This window comes from Tupaia chinensis, unplaced genomic scaffold, assembly GCF_000334495.1.
Source record: "Tupaia chinensis unplaced genomic scaffold, TupChi_1.0 Scaffold000673_1, whole genome shotgun sequence".
Classification (NCBI taxonomy): Eukaryota; Metazoa; Chordata; class Mammalia; order Scandentia; family Tupaiidae; genus Tupaia; species Tupaia belangeri.
Window position 1 is genome coordinate 484683 of NW_006160196.1, and position 9490 is coordinate 494172.

General features: G+C 54.9%; 1 protein-coding gene across 3 annotated transcripts in view; it reads right to left on the bottom strand.

The window, feature by feature from the left end:
• The window catches only part of AP2A1 (adaptor related protein complex 2 subunit alpha 1), a 54086-nt gene that overhangs the window by 40847 nt on the left and 3749 nt on the right, over positions 1-9490 (bottom strand). The gene's annotated exons all lie outside the window — the stretch shown is intronic.

Sequence of the window (9490 nt, forward strand, 5' to 3'; positions counted from 1 at the left end):
GAGAGGTTTTTGCTATAGGGCGTGTGCGCTTGCCAGAAAGACAGAGAGGGACAGAGAGACAGAAAGTGAGAAATCACCCCCCAGGGGGGATGGCCACGCCGCAATCCCTTCTCCTCCATTCTCCTCTCGGGATCTTGGGCACGCACGCTCATGTGGCTGGCGTGAATTTAAGCCACCGGGTCCGGGCCGCGAACGACGGTCGACTACGTGGGAGTCCAGCGACATAGCCATTACGCTGACTGCTGGTTCCCAATATATATTTTTTTCATTGCCAGGAGGTGCATGCTCTCACCAGAGAGTGAAAGCACCCCCAGTGGAGCATGGTCATGTCACAATCCTTCTTCCTCCGTTTCTCCAGCCATCAGGATTTGGGGCACGCATGCACGTGCGCTCAGCGCTGAACTACTGCACTACAGGGTAGGCCCTGTGCATGTATATTCTTTTTTCTTTAATTTTTTTTTTTAAAGAGAGATTTTTGCTACACGGTGCTTGTGCTTGCCAGAGAGACACAGAGAGAAAGACAGACAGAGAGAAATCACCCACAATGCCACGCTGCAATCCCTTCTCCTCCATTCTCCTCTTGAGATTTTGGGCACGCACGCCCAAGTGCACGACGTGAGTTTCAAGCCACCAGGTCCGGGACTCGAACTGCGGCTGGCCATGTAGGAGTCCAGTGATGCCCTCTGCTGGGCCCTGCACATCTATTCTTTTTTTTTTTTTTGGAGAGATTTTCACTGTAGGGTGCGTGCGCTCGCCAGACAGACAGAGAGAGACATAGAGACAGAAAGCGAGAAATCACCCCCCAGAGGGGATGGTCACGCCGCAATCCCTTCTCTTCCATTCTCCTCTCGGGATCTTGGGCACGCACGCACATGCGCCCGGCGTGAGTTTTAAGCCACCGGGTCCGGGACACAAACCGCGGTCGACTACGTGGGAGTCCAGCGACATAGCCATTACGCTAACTGCTGGTTCCCGGCACATCTATTCTTTAAATATTCTTTTAATTAAAAATATTCTTTACGTTGTACTTGAAACCTTTATGCAGATAAATACACATGCGTGTGTGTGCGTACGTATTTTTTCTGTAGTCTTCCGAGTGTCCGTATCTATTCGGTACTGTCCGCTTCTGTGCACAGCTGATGTACTTAGCTATAAAAAATCATTCTGGCATGGTGGTTAAAGGCGCTGGACTCCTACATGGCCAACTATGGTTCGAGCCCTAGACCTGGTGACTTGCTTTCTCACTTTCTCACTCTCTCTCTCTGGAGAGCACACGTGCCCTACAGCAATTTAAAAATAATAATAAATAATTTTTTTTTTTGGAGAGGTTTTTGCTATAGGGCACATGCACTCGCCAGACAGACAGAGAGAGACGGAGAAACAGAAAGCAAGAAATCACCCCCAAGGGGGATGGCCATGCCGCAATCCCTTCTCCTCCATTCTCTCTGGATCTTGGGCACGCACGCACACGCCCCCGGCGTGAGTTTAAGCCACCGGGTCCGGGACTTGAACCGCGGTCGACTTTGTGGGAGTTCAGTGACATAGCCATTATGCTAGTTGCTGGTCCCAAAAATAATAATAAATATATTTAAATAAATAATTCTTTAAAAAACCTCAGAGAGAGATTTCACTAGGTTTCCAAAAGAGAAGGCAAGCGACCCTGAAGGAGGGCGTTCTGGCAGAGGCTCGCGCTGTAAGAGTCGGAAGGCAAGGACAGCTGGGGGCCCGGGACAGTGCACAGGAGCTGCTGAGACTAACACACGGGGAGGGCTGGGGACAGCTGTGACCGAGGACCAGCTGGGCTGCTGGGAAGGACAGCTGCCCAGTACTCAGGTCAGCTAGTGCGGGGCTGAGCTCGCTGTCACAGGAGGCATCCAGGTGTGCCGGGGGGTCTTACGGGGCTGTCCCCTTCACAGAGGGGCCGCCCAGACTCAGGGATGGGTCGCAGCTGCCCTACTCTTGGGCTCCTGACTGGAGGGGAACACCTGGAGGGGAAGGAGGCAGACGACCTGGGGAGCCTTTCGACAGAGGCAAAGGCAGTTCCCCAGATGTGAGGACCCAGCGCTGAGAAATGGGCCAAGCAGAAACAAGGAGAGGGTGCAAGTGGGAGGGCCGCAGAGCAAGGCCTGGGGGTGAGACGCGCAGAGAAAGGATGGAGGTCAGGAAGGAGGTCAGGAAGCTCGCGGAGGGAAGGGCGTGGGGAGACAGGCTACAGCAGGCGGCAGGCGGGGTCAGGCCAGCTTCTCTGGGGCCGAGGGGCTGGGAGCCGTGGGAGGAGCAAGTCCTCTTTCACCTGTGGCTGTGACAGGCTTGGTGGAAAGGAGCTGCCGCCTTACTGCAGGCCAGGGCAGGCCAGGGCCAAGGGACCGGCTGAGGGCACCGAGGAGCTGCCCAACCTCGGGGCTTCTGGTTAGGGGAGATAATGCCACCCCAGGGGCCGCACATCGGAGACTCCAAAGGCACCCAACAAACCTGGACCCTGCCCAGGGGAACTAAAGAGCTTTTTTTTTTTTTTTAAGTTTATTTCTTCCATGAGAGAGAGAAATAGAGACAGAGACAGAGAGGGGGGTGGAAGAGAGACACATCTGAGGTCTTTGCAATCCCCTGCCCCAGCCAGCCCAGTTCACAGGCACCATGCATGGAGCGCTCAGGACACAAACCAGGGACCCTGCCGGGGAGGCCGCTGTCACCACTGCACCCCTCACTACCAAACACTTCAGAGCCCCCCAGACTGGACATTCCGCCTTCGAGGACAGGGCTGTGCTGGGGCTCCTGCGGTCCCAACAGCCCCGAGTCCCCCCAGAGGTTCGGGGGCCGCTGTAAAGCTCAGGACACCGTGACCAGCAACGTCCAAACAGGACTGTGGCCACGTGTGGCCATCGGGGCCTGAGTGACCAAGGGGCAGGGCTCTGGCTTTCTCATTGAATACACGGAAATTTAGAAGCTGACCCTCCATTCAGTGGCTAGGAAAGTACGGTTTGGAACAGCCTGGGCACCTCGTGGACCTACTTCAGCCAGTTTTATAAAATCTTAACACAGAGCAGGTGGTTCTGATGACACGGTCCCACCACACGGGAACGCGCTCGGAGTATAAAATACAGACCGAGTTCGAAGACATTATGAAAAAGGAAACAGTCATATTAACCAATTATAAAATGTTGGTCACATGTTTTATTTTGGACAGACTGGCATAAATAAGACATATCGAAATTAATTTCATCGGGTTTGTTTTTCTTTTACTTATTTATTTTTGGAGAGGTTTTTGCTATAGGACGCGTGCGCTCGCCAGAAAGAGACAGAGAGACAGAGAGATAGCGAGAAATCACCCCCCGGGGGGACTGGCCACGCCGCAATCCCTTCTCCTCCATTCTCCTCTCGGGATCTTGGGCACACACACACACACGTGCCCGGCGTGAGTTTAAGCCACCGGATCCAAGACGCGAACCGCAGTCAACTACACGGGAGTCCAACGACATAGCCATTACATCCACTGCTAGTCCCTGCTTTTCTTTTCTTTTTTTAAGTTCTTTGCTACAGGGCACGTAAGCTCGCTGGAAAGAAGGAAAAGAGAACTCACTCCCCAGGGAGGAAGGCTGCACTGTAACCCTGCTTCTCCAGTCTTCTCTCAGGATTGTGGGCAAGACTCCACATCCGGGGCAGCAACCAAGGTTCACCGTGTGGGAATCCAGTTAACCACCCTGCCACCTGCTGGCCCAATGGCGAGAAAATTGAAACTTATCTGTGGCTCACGATAGTTCTGGGTAAGCCATTGCTCACAGTATCTATGTCATCACCACTCCTGAATGATAAAAAATAATAATTTTTTTTTTTTTTACTGCTACAAGCCATGTGCACTCACCAGAGAGGGACAGAAAGGAAGAGAAAGCACCTCCACACGTCGTGGTCACACCACAATCCTTCCTCCATCTCTCCCTATCGGGATTTTGGACACATGTGCACGTATTCCCAGCATGTTCTTCAAGCCACCGGGGCCAGGATTTGAACCACGATCAGCCATGTGGGACCCAGTTCCCTTAACCATCAGGCTACAGGATATTTTCTTTTTTAACGTGAGGTCAAAGACTCACAGCCAGACACAGACACGCGCTCTCCCGCTCTGCTCTGCCTGGCCACGCCATCCACCAGCAGGAAGACCTGCCAGCCACTGCCCTGGGCCCAGGACCGCCAAGCCTTGACCTGCTTTCATTACGACCACGCAGGTCACACCCTGTCACTCTCCTGCTGAGCCAGGCCTACGACGCTACCCTGAGAAGTTGCCTGAGTTGCCCCTAACGGAGAGGGTGCTCGGAGGGGACCTGCAGCCCATCGTCCTCAGCTGGCGCTCAGTAACGACCGGTTCTTCCATTCACTGTTCACTCAGCTAACAGCTCCTGAGGCCTCCCAAGGGTCAGGACCTGCTGGGGTGGAGTTGGAGACCCAAGGACGGATCCAGCTCAGGGCCAGGGCTCCAGGGGCTGGGGGAGAAGTCACCAATGCCGCAAGTCACGATCTGGAGCAGGACGTACCCCAACAAGGAGCTCAGCGCTCGCTGTCTGCCAGCGCCCCGCTGCGATCCCCCCAAACGCTTCGCTCTGTCTCAGCCGGACTCTGGCCTGGCTGAGCTGTGGCCCTCGATAGCAGGCGCGGAGCAGCGCCCTCAGATAAATGACATGCCTGCTTTGGCAGGGGACCTACCACGCCCTACCACCTCCCTCTTATCTGCAGAATTTGCCTTCCCCAGTCCCTGCAGGCCTGCCTATCACCTCCTCTAGACGCTTCCCAGCTGAGCACACCAGGCCCTGCAGCTCTTGGACAGGATGGCTCCACACTCCTCCCCTCCCTCTTCATCCATAGCCCTCACCCCTTCTCCCCGCCCACCTCCCTAACTGCATCCTGTCCCTTTCTCAGGCCTTTCTTCAGAGCTTTGGCTGGGCCTCAGGGCCTTCGCACTAGCCATCCTCTGCCTTCCCAGGGCTCCACTGCCCCTGGCCTGGCGGGTGCCTCGGAGCGCCTCCTCGTGCTGCCTACATGGCTCCAAGGTCTCGAGCCAAGCCTGGCCTGAACTCTCTAGCCAGACAGGGCCCCACTCGACACGGCGGCCCTGGGCTCTGGGACTCAGGACACCTGCCAATTGCTCCCACATTTTGAATAACCAAGACACAGCCCATGCACCATAAATCTCCCCCTTTTCTTTTTTTCTTTTTGAGAGGTTTTTGCTATAGAGCGCGTGTGCTTGCCAGAGAGAGAGACAGAAAGCGAGATATCACCCCCAGAGGGAATGGCCACGCTGCAATCCCTTCTCCTCCATTCTCCTCTCGGGATCTTGGGCATGCACGCATATGCGCCCGGCATGAGTTTAAGCCACCAGGTCGGGACTCAAACTGCAGTCGACCACGTGGGAGTCCAGTGATGTTGCCATTACACCAACTGCTGGTCCCAATCTCCCCCTTTTCAAGTGCACGATTCGGTGCCCACCACGACCTAATTCCAGAACATCACCACCCCCAAAGCAAGCTGGGACTCGCCGGTCACTCTCCACCTCTGGCCCCCAAGCCCAGGCAGTCACTAATCTGTTTTCTGCTTTGTGGACCTGCCTCCCCCAGACATGCCACTCAAGTGGAACCACACGCTCTGCTGTGACACGTGCGTCCGGCGTCTCAGCCAGCACCGCGTTTCCCAGGCTGGTCCAGGCTGCAGCCGGCAGTAGCGCCTCACTCCTTACAGCTGTGCAACGTGCCACTCGGCCAACAACCCACAGATCGTCTGTCCAGTGTTGGACGCGAGGCTCTCTCCACGTTCTGGCTGCATGAACATCCTGTTCGCGGGTCGTTCGCACATGTGCCTTCTACCTCCAGCTGAGGCTGGGACAAGTCTGTCCTGTTCACCACTGAGTCCCAGGCACCCACCCTAAGGCGTAACTATCCCAGTCACTCAGCAGGAGGAATCCCTGGTTCTCCAACCTCGCTTCCCTCACCTAAAGTACTTCCAGTGCCCTGGTCTGGGCATCCCTTGCCCTCTGGCTACCCTCTGGGGTCCCAAGTGACATCTGCCCGTTTTCTCATTCACTCCCCTATCTCTGTCACACAATCTCGCTGCAACTTTTATCAGATTTTTCTTAAAAAAAAAAAAAGAAAATTGGGGGCGCTGACCCCATTGCAAATGGTTAAAGCAGCTGGACCCCACGTGGCTGACCAGGAGACCTGGAAAGCACTTTGCACAAGCGTGTGTGTGTGCCCAGAATCCTGACGGAGAGATCAAGGAAGAGGAACTGTGGTGTGACCGTGCCCCACTGAGGGGGTCTCTCACTCTGTGCTGAGTGCACAGGCCCTCTTAAAAAAAAACTGGGGTGGGGGGCCAGCAGGTGGCATGGTGGGTAAGGGACTGGATTCCCACAAGGCTAACTGCAGTTTGAGTCCTGGACCTGGAGTCTTGCTTTCTCATTTTCCCTTTCTCTCTCTCTCTGGTCAAATTAGTAATAATAATACATTAAAAAGTTATATAAAATAATTTTTTTTTAAATTTAAATTCTGGGACCAGCAGTTTAGTGTAATGGTTATGTCGCTGGACTCCCACGTAGTCGACTACAGTTCGTGTCCTGGACCCAGTGGCTTAAAACTCACGCTGGGCGCGTGTGCGTGCATGCCCAAGAACCCGAAAGGAGAATGGAGGAGAAGGGATTGCAGCATGGCCATCCCCCCTGGGGGGTGATTTCTCGCTTTCTGTCTCCCTGTCTCTCTCTGTCTGTCTGGCGAGTGCACGCCCCCTATAGCAAAAACCTCTAAAAAAATAATAATTTTAAATTCTTTCTTTTTTAAAAAATTATTTTATTTAGTTTTATTTATTTATTCATTTTACTTTAATTTGACCAGAGAGAGAGACACACAGAAAGAGATAGAGGGAAAGTAAGAAAGCAAGCCACCAGGTCTGGGACTTGAACCATGGTCAGCCACGTAGGAGTGTCCAGCACCTTAACCACCATGCTACCTGCTGGGCCCCCAGATTTTTAAATTTCTTTCTTTGGTGTGTGTGTTGGGGGTCACCTTCCAACAGCAATCCACCCCCAGTCTCGGCCAGGCCAGACCATGGGCACATGTGTGCCAGTGTGCCCAAGGAGGTCCTGGACACGAGCCCAGGACCTCTCCCATGCAGGTCCAGTCACACCACCACTGTGCCACCACCCGGCCCCTTCCTTCACAATCTATCCCAAACCCAACCACCTCTCACCAGGCTCTGCACCCCAATCAAGCCAATGCCATCTCTTGCCTGGAGGCTGCATCACTTCTAATTTGGCTCCCTGCTTCCGTCTCCACCCCCAGAGTCTGTCCTCACAGACGCCAGGAGAATTCACAAAAACACCCATCGGCCACATCCCTCCTCTATTCAAAGTCTTCACTAGCCATTCTTGTTGCACTCCAGCCAAGGCCGAAGTGCCCACCACAGCCCTCAAAGCCCTGCCCGGTCCTGCCCGCTCTCCCTCAGCTCCAGCCGCACCAACCTCCTCCCGCGTGAATGACCACATCCCAGCGCACTGCGACCTCCGGACCTCTGGACACACCGTCCCTCTGCCTGGACCCTTGTCCTCCGAAATCCGCAGGGCTCCCTCTCCACTCATCTTGTTGCCTCCTTGGAGAGGCCTCTGCTGAGCACCCTCTCCGTCCCGGTCCCTCTCCTTCCTCTTTCCTTTCTTATCTTTGCTGGGTTCTCTCAGTCTATTTTCAATCTCCCTCAGGGAATGGGAGCCGGCTAAAAACAGATTCTTCTTCACTGCTGAAGCCCCAGAACTAGGCCTGGTAGTGATCAAAAAGTATCTGTCAGATGAATGAAGAATGAATGGACCTTCAGAGGCAAGATGCTGTTATTAATAAAGCTCACAGCAAGAACGCTGAGCTTCAGACCCGGTAAATGCCATGCCAAGGGTCACATCCTTGGGCGGTTTGCAAGGCAAGACCACCCACCCCACAGGCCCTCATAACCCGTTTAGCTATGGGCACATGCGCTCACTGGAAAGAGACAGAAAGAGAGAAGGAGGGAAAGTGAGAAAGCACCCGTGGGGGATGGCCATGCCACAATCCCGTCTCCATTTTCCCTTGGGATGGTGGCCATGCATGCACACGTGCCTGGCTTGAGTTTTAAGTCACCGAGTCTCGGACCCCAGTTGAAGACCTGGGAGTCCATCGACATAAACATTATGCTGATCTCGAAACTGGCATGTTCTTCAAGCTGCCGAGTCTGGGACTCAAACCATGTAGTCGGCCGTGTGGGTTTCAGCCGCCTTAACCTCCATGCCACTGGCTGGCTCACCCCACCCGCTCTCATAACAACATCTCCTCTCTCCCCCAGCTGATACCCAACAGTCTCCACTTGTGTTCAATGAGTACTACGGGCCAGATGCTTCCAGAACATCCAAACTCTAAAATAATCATGGTCCAGCACTTAGCGAGCCTCTCCTCAGATCCGGCCAATGACAACAGCAGCCGAGACCCAGCTGGTGCCTGGAACGTGACAAAGGCCTCCCTCACACTCGTCACCACTCCCCAGGAAGGTGGACCAGCAGTCTCCCCTGACAGATGAGGAAACTGAGAGGTGAAGTCCCTCGTCAAGGTCACACGGCTAGCAAGTGGCAGGGCTCGAATGCAAACCCAGGTCTGGCTGACCCCGAAGCCCACGCGATGTAGCCTCTGAAGGCTCTGGACAGTGCCAATCACCAACAGCCCACCAAAAGCCGCTGCCAGGAGTTGGGAGCAGGTGTGTGGCCAGGCCTTCCTCTCATCGTCACAACCGCCCTCCCTGGCAGGGATTGCAGTCCCCACAGTCCTGTGGTCAGGCTTGTCCTGTCCCTCACCCTTGCTTCCCTCTGGGACTAGGCTGCCCTCACAACCCCCACAGGATCCTCTCCTGGAGACCTGAGCCCTCCCCTTCAGGCCCACCCCCCCAAGCCGGCCTCTAAGGTCTGTCCTTTTGCCAGAACCCCCACTTCCCTGTTTCAGAGTCTCCAAAGACTCGAGACCTGCATGACCTCCCCTCTGTGCTCCTGGGTCCCCTCCTGTCCCTCCAATACCTCCTCTAGCCCCCTCCCCACTGCTCTCCACACCTGCTAAGCAGTCCCCCATCTTGGAGCCCCTCTACCCCTCGAGTCCCTGTGTGGTCTTCTCTCCCATCCCATCGCTCCCCCTCTGGACTTTCTACTACTCCAAGGCCTCCTCTCTGCCACTAGCCAGGAGCCCCAGTTACCTCTCTAACCCCTTCCTCTCCGTGACACCCCTCCTTCCAGGTCCTCAAGCTCTGCCCCATTAGGGCTTCCCGTGTTCCACTTCTTCCCGGGCCCCTCTGGCTTCCTCCCATTTCGCTGCTCCACAGGGTACCCGTCCATGCACTTCCTTCCCTTTCTGTCTAGATCAGGGATCCTTCCAACTCCCTCGTTTGTATGACCCCCAGCTTTTCTATCATTCCCAGGGGCCACTTCCATTCCCCCACCCCCAGGACCTCACTA